At 44.6% G+C, this 19,013-nt stretch overlaps 1 long non-coding RNA gene across 2 annotated transcripts in view; it reads left to right on the forward strand.

Annotated features, from left to right (window-relative positions):
- The window catches only part of LOC143836758 (uncharacterized), a 277,206-nt gene extending 270,989 nt beyond the window's left edge, over positions 1-6,217 (forward strand). For both annotated transcript variants that reach the window (XR_013230712.1, XR_013230711.1), the window contains exon 4: positions 5,891-6,217. This is a non-coding gene — a long non-coding RNA (uncharacterized LOC143836758). The remainder of the gene's footprint in view (positions 1-5,890) is intronic.
- Positions 6,218-19,013: the final 12,796 nt, after the last annotated feature.

The following is a 19,013-nucleotide window of genomic DNA, read 5'->3' on the forward strand; positions in this document are numbered from 1 at the left end:
TTGGAGACATCTATATCTAATTTATACCTACCCACCTGCTAAAACCATTATTAAGCCTGTCCATATGGAGGGAAAGGAAGGCAAAACAACAAAACACATATAAGTCCTGCTTTCAGCATTGAGGATCAGCTCAAAATAAAAAAATACTTGCAAAAAGAAGCTGTTATAATTTGCTGTATTTTGTTTTGACTGTTTCATGTTTCTACATAGACCAATAAGGAGTCGACGTGTTGCATTTCGCCTTCTTCCTCATCCCTTTCAACAGGCAGATATGGTTGGGAAGCATAGCTTTGGTGTAGTGGTTAGGAGGGTGGACTTCTAATCTGGCGAGCCGGGTTTGATTTCATGATTCCCCACATTCAACCAGCTGGGTGACCTTGGGCTCGCCACAGCACTGAGAAAGCTGTTCCAACCAAGAAGTAATATCAGGGCTCTCTCAGCCTCACCTACCTCAAAGGGTGCCTGTTGTGGGGAGAGGAAAAGGAAGGCCATTGAAAGCTGCTTTGAGATGCCTTTGGGTAGAGAAAAGCAGCATATAAGAACCAACTCTTCTTCTTCTTCTTCTTCTTCTTCTTCTTCTTCTTCTTCTTCTTCTTCTTCTTCTTCTTCTTCTTCTTCTTCTTCTTCTTCTGCATCTTCTTTGTACATGTCCACCCAAAGCCCCACCCCTTCCCATCCCCTCCAGGCCCATCATTGGCCATTTTGGTGGGGGGGAGGGACAGGTCAATATGACCAAATATGGTCACATCACTCGATAAATGTTTAACAAATGTAAAAATTATATTTAAAATTAATTAACTCCCGCCCATTCAGGAAACCCAGGGCCATCAAGAAACCCCAGAGTTTCAAAAAAACATGGTTGAGAAAGCCCGGCCTAAGGTGAACAAGAACCACTCTAGCTTAGTCATTAGATCAAGAATCTCTGATCTTTTTGAACCTTTTGAACCTCTGGAATTATGACACAGGGTGGTGAGCACAGCTACAAAATGGCCTCCAGAGAGTTAGGGCCAGTCATAAAATGGCTGCCACAGGAAGTGGAGACACACAGAGAGGAAGCCCAAGTTCAGTGGACAAGCCAAAGTGCCCAGCCCTATTCCATAACATCATACTCCACTGAGGTCCCTCCTCACCTCAAATCCTGTCCACTCCCAAAGTCTCCTAGTTGAGAGCCAGTTTGGTGTAGTGCTTCGGAGTGTGGACTTCTAACTTGGCGAGCCAGGTTTGATTCTGCACTCTCCCACATGCAGCCAGCATGTAGTGACCTTGGGCTCACCACAGCACTGATAAAGCTGTTCTGACCAAACAAGAATATCAGGGCTCTCTCAGCCTCACCTCCCTCACAGGGGGTCTGTTGTGGGGAGAGGATAGGGAAGGCGAATGTAAACCACTTTGAGTCTCCTTTGGGCAAAGAAAAACAACAAATATGAACCAACTCTTCTTCTGTTTCCCAACCCAGAGCTGGCAACCCCACTGGTTCTCCCCTAGGCCTCACTCCACCCAGGCTTCAACCCCCACGGGCCCCATTAGGCTGTACTGCCCTCCCTAGGCTTCACCTCCCACATCTCCTGAACCCCGAGGATGCAACCCCATGTGCTCTGCTCTGCGCTTCTTAAAGAAAAGATGGAATGAAAACGCACTTGCTCTGAAATATACAACAGCTGGATGGTTCAAAACTAGCCCAGGCAGAATGTCCTCATCTCAAGAAAGAGACTGGAGGCCTGGCAGATTTATCGCGCATCTCGGAAGTCCTGCGCCTGTGCCTCATCATGCTGCCCTGGCACCTCCAGACTGGTGTTTTCCATTGAGTGCCCTCAGGGCTGCCCATGGAGCTCTCAACTTAATTAATCAGCACCGTGATCACAAAGAGGCGGGGTTTCATTTGGAAGGCTGCAAGGCCGTTAATGGGGAAGTTAGTAACCCATGAAGTTCCCACATGCGAGGGAAAACAAAGGCCAGGTCCGTGCCTCCGCTTCAGCCTCACGCCTGCTTTCCTAACCCCTGGAAAATTAGGAGGAGAGTGAGAGAAAGCTGTTTGAAAGCTTCAAGCTGTCAGAGCCCATCAATTGCTTTATGGGAGCCGCAGTATACACAAGTTTGCGGCTTGTTGGTAAGAGCACAGCCTTTTTTTTATGATAAATATATTTTTATGGCTCTTTTATAGAATTGGGGAGGGGGAAGACTGCTGCCATAAATTATTTACCCGAGTTGTAAAAGGCCAAGGAAATTGCTCTGGTTACATGTTCTGGCCACCTAAATCCAGAAGTTTATTGGGATGTGGGCAGCCCACAAATTCCATTGGCCTTTTAAAATTTTGTCTGGTGGTTCTGGTCTGCTTTCCTTCTTTTACAGAGGCTACCGTGGGCTGCCTGCTTGTCTGATATAAACCACAGCGTACCTTTCTTAGATGCTCATTCTGCACACCTTGGATGATGAAATTTCAGTGTGGTTTTGCAGTTAGATTTTCCTATGCAGAACAGGGAAATCTGTTTCTAAAGTGCATTGAAAGTGCATTATCCTGTGTGTGCAGAATTGGTCCAGGACTCGCATAAACCTACTGAGGAGCTGGCCTCAATGCGATTTCCTTGTTCTCTTCCCTTATACAATTTCCTTCATCCTGCTATCCTTAATCCCTCCCTCCTTCTTTTCTTCATTCTTGACAGAAGCATTTAGAGACATACAAGACACCTCCACCTGGGCTGAATCTGCATGGAGCTTTTATTCCAATCTCAGGTGAATTCAGTCCCTGCTGTGTACACTGAATGTTATTTCCATTTTGATTTTGGACGATTTAAATTTTTCATCTGCAACAAGCATGATTGATCCGGAGTGATCCTGCCTTTTCCCTGCGATACCCTGGCTGGAGTGGATATAACCCTCAATATTTGAAAAATTGCCATGAGTATACATGCAGCTGTCTGCTTTCCCTGAAATAACGTGTTGCTGCCTTGTGGCTTCAACACTGTAACAAGGCAGTCAATCCCTGATTGGCTAGGCGCCAATTCAAAGGGCCATTGTGCACGTTCAAAGTAGCAGAAGGCTTACAAATGGTAAACGCTACCAATTTGCCATTCCGCATGACGTCGCACACAATCTGCAACAGTCCTGCAACACTAGCGCTAAAATCGCTTAGTTGTAGCGATTTCCGGTGAATCCAGAAAAGTGGATTCACCCTCAGAAAATCGCTACACTTCTGCCAACAACCTGCAACACTTGGGAAAAAGACCAGAAGTGCATTCTCAATGTAGCGGCAGCAACAAAGTCCCTCCCCCTGGCTCTCGCCTCCGAACTTCCAGTGAAGCGATCGCCATTTTTTTCCCTTGGAGCGAGCAGGGAAAGCAATGAACCAGCGAGGCTTCTCCGCCTACAGTCCCTCCACAGAAGTGCTTTAAAGCTCTCCTAAGTCCCCAAGCACAACACAGCCCCCTGTTTGCAAGTTCCCTTTATTTTCGGCCAAAAATCGCACCCGTACAGAGGGGGTTTCACTCGGGGGAGCATGGTAATGATGACTCGCCAGCTCACATGCCAGCTAGATGGGTCTGTATGTTAGGAAGAATCAAGGCATATTTGTTGCAACGTTTGTGTGTGTGTGTTTTTTTTAAACCTGTGCTTAAAGGGAAAGGGGCTTTTCCGGAGCATGATAACAACCGCCCATTGGTTGTTTGTTTGATTGACGGCCAGGGGCAGGAACAAGCACAGAAAAAATCGCTTCCTTTCTAGCGATTTTTGCGAGACCGGAAACCTGTGGGGAACTAATGAAACACTACTGGATTCCACTACAAATGCAGGTATGCGGAACGCCAAGACTCCACTATTTAAAATAGTGTTTTCATTTTTTGAAACCAATTGGCAACATTGGTCCTTGTGCGGAAAGGCCCAAAGAATTCCTAGTTCCTGGTTGCAAGATTTATTTTTTTAAGGTTTAAGGTGACTTAAATTGCAGCAGAGATTTGCCTCATTCTGTGAGAGGCTGCTGCTGTCAATAGTAATATTGACATGTCAAAGTCAATATTACTATTAATATTAATGTCAATGGAGATGTGTATTTAGCACACATAGTTTAGGAATTTCCTGATATTTTGCAAATATTCTCCTCCTCTGTTCTGATTGGTTCTTTTTGAAGACTTCCTGGTCCTTTGAGCACACTTCCTGTGTCATGGACCTAAGCAAGTGCTGCTGTGAAGTCCCTCCTCATTCACCAAAACGATAAATACCACGGCTCAGGTACTTAACCAAAGTTTGTTTATTGAATAAGAGATATACAGGTGATCACTCTGCCAAAGGTAATGTGTAGAACAGAAGGACTGATTGAGACAAAACCCTGAGTTCGGGCTTGGGTAATATAGGCACAGGCAGGATCCTCCCCCTCCCTCTCCCAGATAATGCGGGAAGCCCTCTCCCATGAAAGAACGTTTGATTCTAGTCAGATGCGAAATCTAGAGATAGGCAGACTGGAGGAGTTTGGCCAAATGGCCACATCTGAGCTACACAAATAGATTGGTTTACCATTTCAAAGGTGCAGGGAGAGATATACAAATTCACACTTCCAGGCCGAGCGAGGGGGGAATATCAGAGGGGAAAGATGAAGCACCTGACATCCTCCCTGCCTGCCTCCAGGAGATACACAATGAACAGAACAGTTAGACTGCCAGGACTCTTTTCTCTCTTTCTCTCTTTTCTCTCAGCTAAAGGAAACTATTGTAGTCTTCAAGAAGCCTGATGCTTGACTCTTTTGCGTACTGAAACTCTGCCTACACACTGCCGTTTTCCTCACAGGAACTGATGTCTGTCTTCTGAAGTGTTGGAATACGCAACATCGGCAGTATGCATAACTGAGAAAAATGCAAAGAGTGTCCAGCAGGGGGCATTAGAGGAGATGTACATTTAGCATAGATAGGAACTGTTCCTCTTTGGAACATTTGTCGCAGCAGCCGGTGTTTGTGACTCCATGAAAATTTCCACCAGGCAAGAAAAGATACCCTACAACTGGTTAGAGTCTCCACTTTTTATGCTCAGTAGATTATACATTTTTGAATCCCAGCTTCCTACTACTTGTTTGTTGTTCTGACAACCCTAACTTGGAGACTGGCTGAAAAGTCAGTTAAGTGTCAGTTCTAAAAAGCTGCTGTGCTTTGTTGAGCAAAGAATATCCAGACCAGAAGTATACTTTTAATAATTTCTTTTCATAGAGGTAAGATATATACATGATTTGGGAGAGAGAACATTTAATGATTTTAGGATTATATCCTCTTCAGGTATTGAGGTACCAATTCATTTACAAGTGAGAGGTAGAGTATAGCTTTATTTATATATGTATATTCTTTTTAATGTTATAAGGTACTAATTGGGAGCATTTATGTTTAGGAACAACCACTGAGGAAAATTTACCTTGAAAACGGGAGATATCTAGAAATCTGTTTTGATTGGATCCTACAATAAAGCCACACAGAAAGAAGAGACCTTTTATCTTATTTTCCTTGTTCTTTATGAAGTTTGCAAACATTACTAAGTAGCCTTGGGATAGGTTTTTCTTTCTTTTTGGTTGTATACACTGCAAACTGTCCCTTTTGTCTATATTTTCAAATATGGACAGCAGTCCTCGCTTTGAGACCAAATGTGTCCCAGAGAGCAGGGGTAGTCAACCTGTGGTCCTCCAGATGTTCATGGACTACAATTCCCATGAGCCCCTGCCAGCATTTGACCTGAGCAGATAGACTGATGGATTGTCAGACTTCATATTTTGTTTCCAGCCTCTCTTCTTTTGGACCCCCCCCTCCCAATACGATCTAGGTGTTGGAAAGAGGTGGGTGCATCTTGGGTTTAATGTGCATGCTTGGAAATGCCTTTGCCCGAACCCTAACATGAATTAACACGTTCGCATTTCTCGTTTCAGAACAGCACTGATGTGAATCGTCGGACAAAGCCAATGAAAAAAACGAAACTCTGTAGCTACCCAGGCATAATGAAAGCTGCAGCTCCAGCAATGTTCTCTGTAACGGTTTCCTTTTAAGCCCTGTATTTAATCCGTGCTCGATAAAACTCAGAGAAGATAAATGGGCAGCGGGTCAAAAGGAATCTAGGTCAGACTAATCTTCCAGTGCATCTGGGCGACCTACAGTTCTCTGCTCTCCCCTCAGCAAAGACGTGAAGCCAGAGTACCTTCTGCTAACTAGGCATTGCTGGCAGGCCTCAGAGACCATTTCTGCAGACGTAATTCTAATGAGAATCTAGTGTCCTCTGTAGGAATTAAATTTTCTTTGAGCAGTGTGGGAACTGCTTCTCTCTGGCTGCCCACAGCAACAATCTCTTTAAATAGGGTTGCCAGCCCAGGGTTAGGAAATAGCTGGAGACTTTGGGGGTGGAGCCAGGAGTGGGCGGGATTGGGGGCGGGAGATAGCCCAGTGGAGTATAATACTATGGAGCTCACCCTCCAAAGCAGCCATTTTCTCCAGGGGGACTGATCTCTGTCACCTGGAGATGAGCTATAATTCTGGGGATTCCTGGATTCCACCTTGGGACTGCCATCCATCTCTGTAAAGTAAATGCTATGGTCTCTTCTTGTCAGGGCTGCCAATCTCAAGATGGGGCCTGAAGTTCACCCAGAATTACAACTGTTCTCCAGACTTCATGGGTCATCTCCCCTGGATGAAATAGCAGTTTCAAAGGTCAGATTGTAAGGTGTACCATAGAGTCTAGGAGGAATAGAAGTCCTAGAGTGACATTACTCATGAACTTCATGGATCATCTCCCCTGGATGAAATGGCAGTTTCAAAGGTCAGATTGTAAGGTGTACCATAGAGTCTAGGAGGAATGGAAGTCCTAGAGTGACGTGACTTGTACTTCATGGATCATCTCCCCTGGATGAAATGGCAGTTTCAAAGGTCAGATTGCAAGGTGTATCATAGAGTCTTGGAGGAATAGAAGTCCTAGAGTGACATCACATCCCTGCTGAGCTCCTTCCCCTTCCCTAACTCTACTCTACTCAGGCATTGCCTCTGAATCTACAGAAATTTCTCAAGCTGAACTTGGAATCCCTGCTTATTGCATGAACCTCATCAGTGGCTGGTACTGTCCTGTGTTGCAGTGGTCTTTCTGAAACTGGGACAGACCAAATCCCTATTGGTAATAAGGGACCCAGTAAGCTGCCAGCACTTGACAGAATGTCACATGTCATCAAAATCATGTGACAGGGAAAGGTGGTGCCAGTCTACAACCTCACTAGGATCTCTGCACTGCAGATTCACATGGGGGCATCAGAAGATTGGCTGGGAGGAGTTTGGAGTGTCTGAATCTGGCTGTAGAAGGTGGGGTGGAGAGAGATGAAAAAGAAACCCATAGCTTAATGATAGTTTTGTTGGTTCCAAGGTAAAGCTGTGAAATGGTTGCTGTAAAATTTACTGTTTTATTTCATTTGCCTCACCTCTTCCAGTGAGCTAGTGAATGCTATTCAGTAGTGTGAAACAATTCAAGCCATTTTGTTTGTTTATTTATTATTTAGAATTTTATCTAGAAGAGAAACAATTTTGAACAGAGAGGAGAGAGATCTAACTAACTGCTCTGTTCATTCAGTTTGTTGTGGAGGCAAGCGGGAAGGAAATATACTCAAAGGAGCGGAAGTCTCCTGGGAAGCCAGTCAGGACACTGGAAATTATTTGAAAATCACCAGGAAGTTCCTATTGTAGCTATGCTAAATATACATCTCCTCCAATGCCCCCTGCAGGACACTGTTCATATTCTGTTCAATCATGCACCCTACAGATCTTGCATAGTCCAACATCTGGAAGAGGTCAGATGACAGAACTGAGCAAAAAAAGAAGGTGGAGGGAGACGTCTCATAGTATTTAAAGATACAGGGTAAATCTCTACATTGCAATCATGTAATCCTACACATTCTATATGTTTTGAAATCTACTATCTTAAGTACTGTAGCTTACCCAAGGGTTTCCAAAGGAGGGAAACCCATGGATATTTTTGGAATTTTGAGAAAGCATTGTGTTCCACCACAGAGTGGGGAACTTGAAAGAAATTGATGAAAAGCTGTGAATCCCCAACCAAGAACTATTTCTGAATGGGCTCTCCCTGCAGACCCAAAAGTGCCACCTCCTCAGGTCTTCTGAAGCACCTCCTACTCCAGTGAGATGAAGAAAGCAGGGAAAGCTCTTTGTTGTTGTAAAGTAGGGTGGATGCCAGAAACTACATCCGTGGGCATCATGAAACCCAGGCATATAACCTTGGTGACCAGTGCTTTAGTACATGAGGGATGCTGTCCAGTTTGGGAAGTCTCCTCTGCCTCCAGTTGGGCTGCTCCCACTGCAATTGTGCTACAAAACCTTGAACTGGCTCTGGTGCTACAGGTCCTGCAAATTCTCAAACCACTTCTGCTGTTCAATTGTCAACAGTAGGGGCCATTTCGCACGGCTTCAAAGTAGCAGAATGGTTGCTATTTGGAAACGCTACTAATTTGCCATAACCCACGACGTCGTAGACAATCTGCAACAATCCTGAAACCAATCAGCAAAAAGCGCTTCGTTGTGGCGCTTTCAGGGGAATCCAGAAAAGTGGATTCACCCTCCGGATAGCGATACACTCCTGCAACCAATCTGCAACAGTAGCGCTAAAGACCTGTGCGTTACCATTGTTGCTGGTTCTTCAAAGTCCCTCCCCCTGGCTCTCTCCTCCAAACTTCCGGCGAAGCGATCGCCATTTTTTTTTCTCCGAGCGAGCAGGGATAAACGCACCGGCGAGCCTCTTTCTGTTTAGAGGCTTCCCTGGCTTCAGTCCTTCACCTTTAGTCACTAAGCACAAACCACTGAAAAGCCCGTTTGCTGAAATAAAGTCCCTTTATTTTTTACAAATAAATTCAGCCGAAAATCGGGCCCGTGAGAGGGGGGGGGGATTTTTTTTTTATCACTCGAGGCAGCGTGCAAACGATCATACAATCAAACGACAGCTCACATTAGGCAGCTGGATGGGTCTCTCCGTAGCAACGAATCTACCTAGATTCGTTGCTATGGGTCGTTTTTTTTTTTAAAAACCTTTCTTAAAGGGAAAGGGGCTGTTTGGGAGCATGCTAACGGCTGCCCATTGGCTGCTTGACGGCCAGGGGCGGGACGAGCTTGGCAATAGCGCTTCCTTTCTAGCGATTTCTGCCGAGACCGGAAGCCTGTGGGAAACGCTAAAAAACGCAACTGATTCCACTACAAAGGCAGGTATGCATAACGACGAATTCCACTATTTTAAATGGCGATTTTTCATTCCGCAAACAATTTGCAACAAAGATCCCTGTGCGAAAAGGCCCTAGATATTGTATCCTCCACAGGGTGATTTCAAGGGTGCATCCAGTTATGTACATGCAAAGGGGTGGAGGGGCTAACAGTCACTGAAACCGTGCTTGTCAATTAGGCCTTTTTAATGTCCGTACCATGATCCTGGAAAATGGATGTTCTCCATTGATCAAGGAGATTTAGGCAGTGGTCTAAGGCAGCCATACAAATTGTTACTTATTTTCAGAGCACAGCCAAGTCCTGGGTCCCAAGGGCAGAAGGACATCGCTGCTTGATTTGATAGGATTTATTTATTTATCCTGGAGAATCATTGTCCATGAGGTCGCGATGGGTCGGACACGACTTCGCACCTAACAACAACAAATTTATTTATCATATGGCATGTGGTTATGTAGCCAGGAGATCTGAGGATTGTCTGGCAGAGAGGCAGTGAATGTTTGGAGGTGGTTTTCTATTTCCTGCCTCTGAGTCCTGACCCCTAGTGTTCTCTGGAGGAACTACCATCTAAATCCTTGGAGGTCTTCCATCCAAATTCTAGCCAAAGTCATACAAATATCTGTGGAAACTACTGAGACCACCCAAAAAAAAGGAGTGCCCCTGAATGGGGAAAATGAAGGAGCTCAATCAAGGTAAGTTTGACCAGCGACTGCGTTTGCGTCATATTTATTAGCCACCCTACCCATTATCAGATTCCATTTCATCACCAGCAAAGACTACCTTGTGTTTTTACAGCATTATAAACTCACGATAAAATCAGGCCTCAGTTATTAGTAAGTGTTAAATCTGCCTAGCATATGATACACCCATACAAGAGTGGAAAGCCAAAATAATTTGCCTATAATGACACAATTACTGTTTTATAACACATATGCATATCATTAAGGAATGGGAGGAGGGAGGGAGTATGGACTCCTAGTGGATCCCTGAGGGATCCTTGCAGCAATTAGCCTTAAACCTGAAAACATATTTCCAGCTTTATGGCCTGTTTTCTGAGCTTAAAATAAATTTCTACCTAATAAACCCAAGTACCATCCAAAGTATAACAGTAACATTGTATTAATTAATAGCAAGAGACCAGCTGGTAGTGAAACTTCATTAAAATCAGTGCATGTATCATCTCTATTATTTATTTAGATTTGTGGCCTTGTTTTTCCTGAGAGCTTACAGTATTTTAAAGAACAAAATAATTTAAATGCATTAAAGCCATCGTCTCATTGATAGGATTAGATGAAGCTGTTTCCTAATGAGTCTAGTCATTGGGGCCCCTCTGCCTGTTACTGTCAGGTCCAAGAATTTCTAAACTGTATGCTACACGAGAACTATAAAAGCATCCCATAAAATTAAATAAACAAATGGCTTTGTTAGACCCAAAGTACCACACAACAGGCCTGTGGTGTCTCTGTGTGATTTACTAGTCTGGTCTTATTTCCTTTCAGTCAGCTTCTGGAGCAGCAAAATTGGGGGAAGTCACTATGCCCTGGCATGGTTGTTGTATGGGAAAACAACTTTGAGGGATGTAGGAGCTCCAGAGGGGCTTCCCCCCACACTTTCAGAGATCATTTCCCACAGCTACTGTGTGGCCGCTGTGGAGAACACAAGTGTTACAAATTGAATATTTTCAGTCGGCTCTAAGTAGCTCTTCTCCACTCACCCGGATGCATTCTCTGCTCCCTAACTCTCCTGCTGCCAACTGCCATTCCAACTGTCCCGTAACTGCTTTTTTCCAACTGTCTCTCGGCAATATGCCGTCATCTCTTACTGGTCACTCTTCGGGAGGGAAGGAACCTACTCTTTGCTCCACACTGGGGAACCCGCACACGACTTTAAAAGCAGTAATGCTTAGTTTGACCCTTAGAGATGGCTCCTTCTACAGCATCTCTGCACTGGAGATTACTGGATCGTTCAATCACGCTCAGGGCAGAGGCATGGCAAAAATTACGCACCTGCGAAGGAGATGTGTCCAGAACACTTGAAACAAAGATCCCCCAGCTGTGTTGAAAATGAGGCTGCTTTTGGAATTTGGAGACTAGTTAGTGAGCACTGTAAAAAAAAATGGCTGCCTTGCAAGCGGATGGACCAATCACAAAATGTTGGGAAGCTTTGCAAAAGATTAGGAGCTTCTAAGCCATGTCTCTTGATATGATAGAGAAAACTGTTTCCAAATGGATGCGCTCTTCTGACCCAAAGATGATGCCTCTTTGGTTCTCCTGAAGCACCTCTTCATCCCATAAAGTGAAGGAATGCCAAAACTGGCTGTTTTGGAGAAGAGATGTTTTAGGGAAAAGCCAGAGGAGCCAGCAAACATGTTGATGGTCACCATAGTGCTTGTGGACACTATAATTGGGAATCGGATGTTTTGTTCAAGGAGAATAGTTGAGATTTGCATAAGCTTTTGTTATAGTTAAAATGGTGGCACTCTCGGTTGAAGAAAGCAGACTTAGAACTGAAAAAGAAATTTGCCATCAAGCTGTTCTTCAAAATGATCCTGTATGGATTTTAATCACAAATATTCTCTGAGGTTTTCTACAAATGTCTGTCTCGTAGCAATACATATTTGACAGTTTCTGACAAAGAAGAAAATATTTATCAATATTTGACAGCTAACATTCCTTCAGAGTCAACATCTGACAATTTCTCACAGATGACTTGCAGTGAAATGTTATATTTACCTTCCATGTTGTAGGCAGTTAGATGCCCAGATCATAGAATAATAGATTAGGAAGGTACCTCCTGGGTCATCTAGTCCAACCCCCTGCACTATGCAGGACACTCACTACCCTATCGCTCATTTACTGTAATTTCAAATTTTGAATTCAGATTGTGAAACTTCTGCAAATTCCAAAAGTTGAGCAAATGTCTTTTCAGTTCAAGCTGGCATTGCCGAAGTATACTCAGCTTGCATTTTTAAAGTCAGACTGAGATGATGGCAAGTGATGACAAACTACCTCTGAAGGTTCCTTGCTTGGTTGCCAGACAATCCTCAGATCTCCTGACTACACTACACGTGTCATATGGTAAATAAAGATAAATAATCAGCTCTGCTAAGCTCCCAAGTGCTGACAAGATTTGGATAGCCTGGGCCATCGATTGGAAGTTGCTAAAACATCAGCCAAGGGATCAAGAAGGGGTGAAAGAAAGGAGACATACAAAGAAAGACTCTTCTGTCCTCCTGCCCCCCTGCTTGTTGTTGTTGCCAAGTAACTATCACTGCAGTCACACAAGCTGGTGCCGCATTAGTGCATGCGGGGGATGAGGCATGAACAGAGTAGCTCAAGGAGGATGGGACTGGGAAGCAAGGGGTATTTTCCCCCACTATGTCACAGTTCTCAACAAACAAAATTATATCAGTCGCTGCAGCCCGCTATCCAGGCCAGTAAGGGCAAGTGAGGCCTGGGAAAGTGATGGCAAAGAAGAAGAAACAACAACAATAACAACGAGGGTTGCAAATGATTCCAGTGGGTCGCCGTGTTGGTCTGAAGTAGCACAACAAAAATTGAGTCCAATAGGATCTTTAAGACCAACAAAGATGTACTCAAGGCGTGAGCTTTTAAGTGCAGGCAATTTTAAGTGCAGGCATTCTGTTTGATTCCCTTTTGCAACTCTGCAAAAACTGGGTTTAACAGTTTTTGCAGGGTTGCAAAAGGGAATCAAACAGAATTAGAAATCAGTCACACACACATTCACCGAGACGTGTAGTTTTGATCCTTAGTTTAGTTTAGTTCTGTGAAATACGCTAATTTTGAAGTGAGTATCAGAAACTGAGAACGTCTGTCACAATACTTTAAATTTTACAATCCAGACCCTCCCAGCAGGTATGAGTGAGGCACCGGCTGTAACTCGGAGAGGCAGCCTTTTGCTGTGCCAACTCGGTTCTGATGGCTGGCCACATTAATTTTGGTCGTAGCAAAGAGATTGGTCAGTTGAATCTAAATGGGCTTCTCCCACTTATTGATAGAGCTTCACGGAGAGGGCAATTTTCAGAGCTTATTTTCTACTCCATTGAATGTCATGTTACTGCAAATGAATGCATTCCCCGGACGGCGTGATGGAGAATACAGCTGTAAATGCTTTATGCTTCATTTGGATAAAGAGGTGCAGATATGATTACACAATATAAAGAGGATATAAGGGCCGCACTTCATTAAAAAGAAGCTGTACCCCTGTTAATAAAACTCAGCACGGCTGATCAAAAACTCTTGGGAGAAGATTTAAAATGCAAACTCGTGTAACCTTAACACCTGAAAGCTCTCCACTTACAATGAAAAGAAGCGCCACATACACTGTGACCATTAGTCTGGGAGGAGGACGAGGAAAGATTTACATGCAAATGTACCCAGTGGCAGTCTTCAGGGGTTCGTGCCCAAATATATATTTGGGTCTCAAGTAGCTATGCCTGACATTAACACGGCATACGCTAGCTGTCCTGACATTTGCTTTTCTGCTAGGGACTTAGTGATCATTATTTATGCTTGAGAAATTGAAAGGCTAGACTACTGTAATGCATTCTAAGTGAGACTGCCCTTGATTACTGCCTAGAAGCATCAATGTGTACAAAAAACGGCAATTAGCAAGAAACGGGTCATGCCTGCTCTTCTGTTTGCAATGGCATTTTGTTACTTTCCAATGGAATTCAAGACTTACTTGGCTCATGCCTATTCCGCATCGGTGGCACTGTGCTGACTGCCGCCAGGTGTTTGCAACAGGCCAGTTGGCCCCACCTCTTCCTGGGTCCAAAGAGGGAAGCATTTTTCCTGCTGGACCCGGTCCGTCCTGATTAAGTGCCTCCAAACGAGGCAGCCAGGGCGGAGAGGTTCCGCTGCACTTCACGGGGGCATGGAGAGTTTTTTTAAATGTTCAAAAAGGTTACAACACAATCCCACTTTCTTGAAAATATTTAAAAACTCTCAGTTAGCGTTGCAGCGCTGTGCAGTGCTGCAAAACCAAGTGGGGCATTTTTGGTCACTTCCAAAAGCAGGGCTTGGACTCTTCCCTGCCAGATTGGCGTGGCCCGACTTAGACCCGGGTGGCACCTGCAGCAAGGAAGGGCTCACGGAAGAATCCACATTCCCTTGCAGCAGAGCAACCTGAGTCAGGCCAGCCCTGGGTTGATGCTGACATCATCTGGAAGCGGGGATTAACCCCATACCCTGACGAACGCTGGCCCTTAGTCGTCATGCGGAAAAAGTCTCAGACTAGTATTAACTAAACATACTGAAAAGCAGTGAAGAAGATCACTAGATAAAACCCTCCTGTCCTGCCTCCACACCTTCTGTTTGAGTCGAACGTCAGAGTTTTTCTTTTACCATCCAGCTAAAACACCTTTAGCTTTAAATTTCATTGCAACACTTTTACATTTGTGCAGGTTGGAAATCAGTTTTTAAAAAAAGCCAAAAAACCTTCAGTCATTGTAAGGCCATTAAATTGCACAGTTTGCCTTCTCTTTGCATTAGCTACTTAGCGTCCTATTGATGGGCAACAGTGAAGTTGGGAGGGTTCCCAAGTGCAGCCTGGCAACCAGCAGGAATCCCAGGGTGGGGAGGCATGGGGGTGTCTGTAATCCAATACTATGACGGCATTTCAGGGCAAACCCAGAGTCTCTCTGGGAACTGAGACTGTGTGATAAAACCAGAAAGTTTGGGCCAGTTCCTAGAGAGGTGTGACATTTCACTATCGACCCATGACCATTATTTCATTTTATTTTCTCTTGCTACTCAAAACAGTCGGAAATGCTGGCTTGGGCAGGGGATACCCTGCTCCCACCATGGAGCTAGCAACCCTAGAACCTGGTTGTATGTATTGATTGCAAGACTCCTCACCAACTCTCTTCCTCCATTTCTTCTCCCTACAATCACAAACAGGATGTGAAGGCAGCCAATCAAAGCAGTTTTTGATTAAGATAGAATCATAGAATCATAGAGTTGGAAGAGGCCACACAGGCCATCTAGTCCAACCCCCTGCTCAACGCAGGATCAGCCCTAAGCATCCTAAAGCATCCAAGAAAAGTGTGCATCCAACCTTTGCTTGAAGACTGCCAGTGAGGGGGAGCTCACCACCTCCTTAGGCAGCCTGATGTAATCAGTTGCCAAAGGTGGCCTAAACCCTCTGCTGAAAATTCTCAGGCGCCAGTGATCATGGAAGTATGTGTCCCTATTATTATTATTATTATTATTATTATTATTATTATTATTATTATTATTATTATTATTATTATTATTATTATTATTATTATTTCGATTTATTTCCCACCACTACCAAATGGCTTGTGGCGGGGTACAGTGTCTTAATTAGGATAGTTCAGGCAGTTTTATTTTAGTTGTTGGTATGGGTTTTTTAAAAGGTAAAAGGCCATTTTCATTGATGCAGGGGGGATAGATGCCAGCTCCTATGGGGCTGTGTAAGAATGTACATATGCAAAGTTCTCAAAATCCAAAATGTTCCAAAGTTTTTCAGTTCAAATGATCAGACCTGGGGCCATTCCGCACACATAGGATAATGCACTTTTAATGTGCTTTGGCAGCTGGATTTTCCTGTGCAGAACAGGAAAATCTACTTCAAAATTGCATTGAAAGTGTATTATCCTATGTGTGAAGAATCAGCCCTGGACTCAGACAAATACCCAGCCAGTAAGTGCGACAGGCTTTTTACTATAAAATTCTGTAATTCAAATGTGATTTTAAAAATTTATTTAAACAACTGGCAGCATGCACGACTGATTGGGAGGGAATGGGGGCTTTTCTGCATGGGTGCAGATGTAGTTAATTCCCTGATGGACAGGTTGAGCTGTTCATATGTGACCTCAACAGCTCAGAAAAAAATGTTCAGCTCCCATAACTACAACACACAATCATGGTGACACGAGCCAAATGGGTGGGTTCTTGAGCATGTCTTACTTCCGGCGGTTTTATGGAGAGGCTACTGTGCCTGATTTAATAAGCCTAGTGAGAAAGGCCACTAACAGTAAAACTTCACTCCAAAAGAGCAGGAAACCATAGGGCCATCCAGGCAGAGGCAAATTGTACTTACAGGATTTGCTGGCATATAAGACTACTTTCCCCCCCCCCTGAAAAACATGCCTCCAAGTGGGGGGGTCGTCCTATACGCTGGGTGCACTTCAGTTGGGATAGACATAGCTGTCCATAGTGGCCCATAGTACTGTAATGTAATGTAACAAACTCTATATTTTGAGTGGAAATGTTGGGGGGTCGTCTTATACGCCCAGTCGTCTTATACGCCGGCAAATACGGTATGTTGAAATTAAAAAATATACATTACAATACTATTTTTGCATTCTATGAAACTTTTTGTTGCTCCATATAGACCAAATTTTTAATCAAGACCCCCCCTCCCCCCCGGTCAATGGTGTCGCACTTTGCCAATGTTAAAATCCGGTCACCTTATTCAAGGGAACCTACTCCTAAGAAGATGTTTTTAAGACTGCAGACACGAACAGACGTTGACTGGAGAGAGCTCCACTTAACCCAGTGATGCATTTCTTTATATAAACCTTTATTGAGACTTTAATGAGTAGCTAGGGGCCTAATAATTATACGCTTCCAATGTCTCATCAGCTGCATACACTAGGCCGGGAAGAACCTTAAAAAGGGGTGGTTATTGCACCCATTCTATAGATTAGTGCAGCAAAAGCGACAGGGATGGATTTCTCAAGCCATACAATTCAGACATGATCCAACTCAGGCTTTCAGTGAGAAAGAATAAGGCATGTGTTGAACTCTCCGGTGCATTGTGCATGCTTCAACAGGACAGATTTATCAGGGACAATCTTTGGGGAAATGCTGTCTCTATTTTGTCTTGGATGGAAATGTTTGGATTGGAATGACTATTAAAAGATTGTAAGGTCCATTAGGTCTGTGCACAGTATAATTTCCTTTTGTTGTTCTGATTCTCTGGAAATGAACCCACTGTCACCCGTATGCATGTATGTTTGTGTGTGTGTGTGTGTGACATCTTGACAAAAGTGCCCTGTCATGCCAATCCCTGCAGATAAGCATGAAGGAATTGTATAGGAAATGCCTACCCTGATATTTTTGTCACACTATATTGTAGCTCATTTGAACCGCTAAGAAGAATAATGTATAAAGGACAATTATAGCTTCCTTGTCCAATTTTAATGAACGAATCCTTTGTTTGTTTCCTTCCGCATTCTTATTAACTGCATACTTCAAAAGGGTGTTCAAGGAGTTGGGCTTCTGGTGCTAGAGTCCAATATTGCATGTGCTGTTATCGCAAATGGCCCAGTGTTGACTGCTTTTCAGTGTGAGCTCCTCCATAACTACTGGACCCATTGATTTCCCTAGATTCTGATTCATAAGTACTTAAGAGAAGTCATGTTGGATTAGGCCAGGGGCTCATCCATTTCAACACTCTGAGTCACAAAGTGGCCAAAACCCAGGTGCCATCAGGAGGTCCACCACTGGGGCCAGAATTCCAGAAGCCCACCCACAGTTTCTTCCCCCCCCCAAAAAAAGGTACCAAGAATATAGAGCATCACTGACCTGGATACCATGTTCCATCTACATGTTGGGACTGATAGCCACTGTTGGATCCCTGCTCCTATACATTTGTGATTTTCTTCATTGCCTCTTTTAGAATCTGAACTAGTCTCTATATTTGAACAGTCTGCCCGCCATAGTATTGCCAGCTCCAAATTGAGAAGCTCCTGGAGAACTGGGGATGGAGTCTGGAGTACAATTCCATACAGTCCACCCTCCAAAGCATCAATTTTCTCCAGGGGGGCTATTGTCTGTTGTCTGGAGATGAGCTGTGATTCCAAGGGATACCCAGGTCCCAGCTGGAGGCTGGCAACCCTAGATCTTCACAGATCCAGTTTTGACTGGAACCCTGAAGTCTTGAAAGTCTGATCAGAGCCCAGTCTAGAGTCTGGATTAATGTTCTAGATGCCTAAAAAATGAATCTGTTTCCTCTCTGTTATTTCCACAATGGGTGGGGCAGGGCCTATGAACAAAAGCATAAGTAGAGCAGTGCTTTCCTGTGTGACACCCAGGGGGAAGCCCAAATGCTGGGCAGAAAGGAAAATGCCTCTCCCCAATTGTGGGCACTTCCCAAACCACCTCTGGACATGGAGGTTCCGTTTGGACCTCATGTCTTGACTGATCCTTTAAGGCAGTGGTCCCTAACCTTTTTCGGGCTGGGGACCGGGGGGGGAGGGAGGCGCTGGTGCGCGAAAACGTGCAGGCGTGGAGTTGCCACGCCTGCTCGTTTGCGCCTGCTGGCTCGCCTGCACCTCCCCCCCCCTGCAGAACGGTGCGGGCTGCACCAAGTGATTGTCCGCCAAAGCGGCCGATCGCTCCCAGCACAGCAAGGGCTGCGCCGTGGGGGGGAAGGAGGCCCCCGCGCCTCCCTCCCGTCGCGACCCAGTACTGAGGGCTCCACGGCCCGGTACCAGTCCATGGCCCGGGGGTTGGGGAACACTGCTTTAAGGGAATGACATCACAATACCTTGTAAAAGCAGATTCCATAATTTATTGATGCCTTCTACGGAGAAGAGCTTTTTGTCCATCCTGCATCTGTGGTAACTGAGTTCCTCCGACTGATCTCAAATCCTCATATTATGTGAGAGAATCCAAATTTGTCTCTGCATTTTCTCCACACCTACACTCCGCTGCCTTTCATTTTATTACTTGCGGGCTGAACACGTCCAGTCCATCCATTTTTGTGCTGCTGTTGACAGTTCCTTCTAATTCCCCCTTGCTC

The sequence above is a fragment of the Paroedura picta genome, chromosome 4 (assembly GCF_049243985.1).
Source record: "Paroedura picta isolate Pp20150507F chromosome 4, Ppicta_v3.0, whole genome shotgun sequence".
NCBI lineage: Eukaryota > Metazoa > Chordata > Lepidosauria > Squamata > Gekkonidae > Paroedura > Paroedura picta.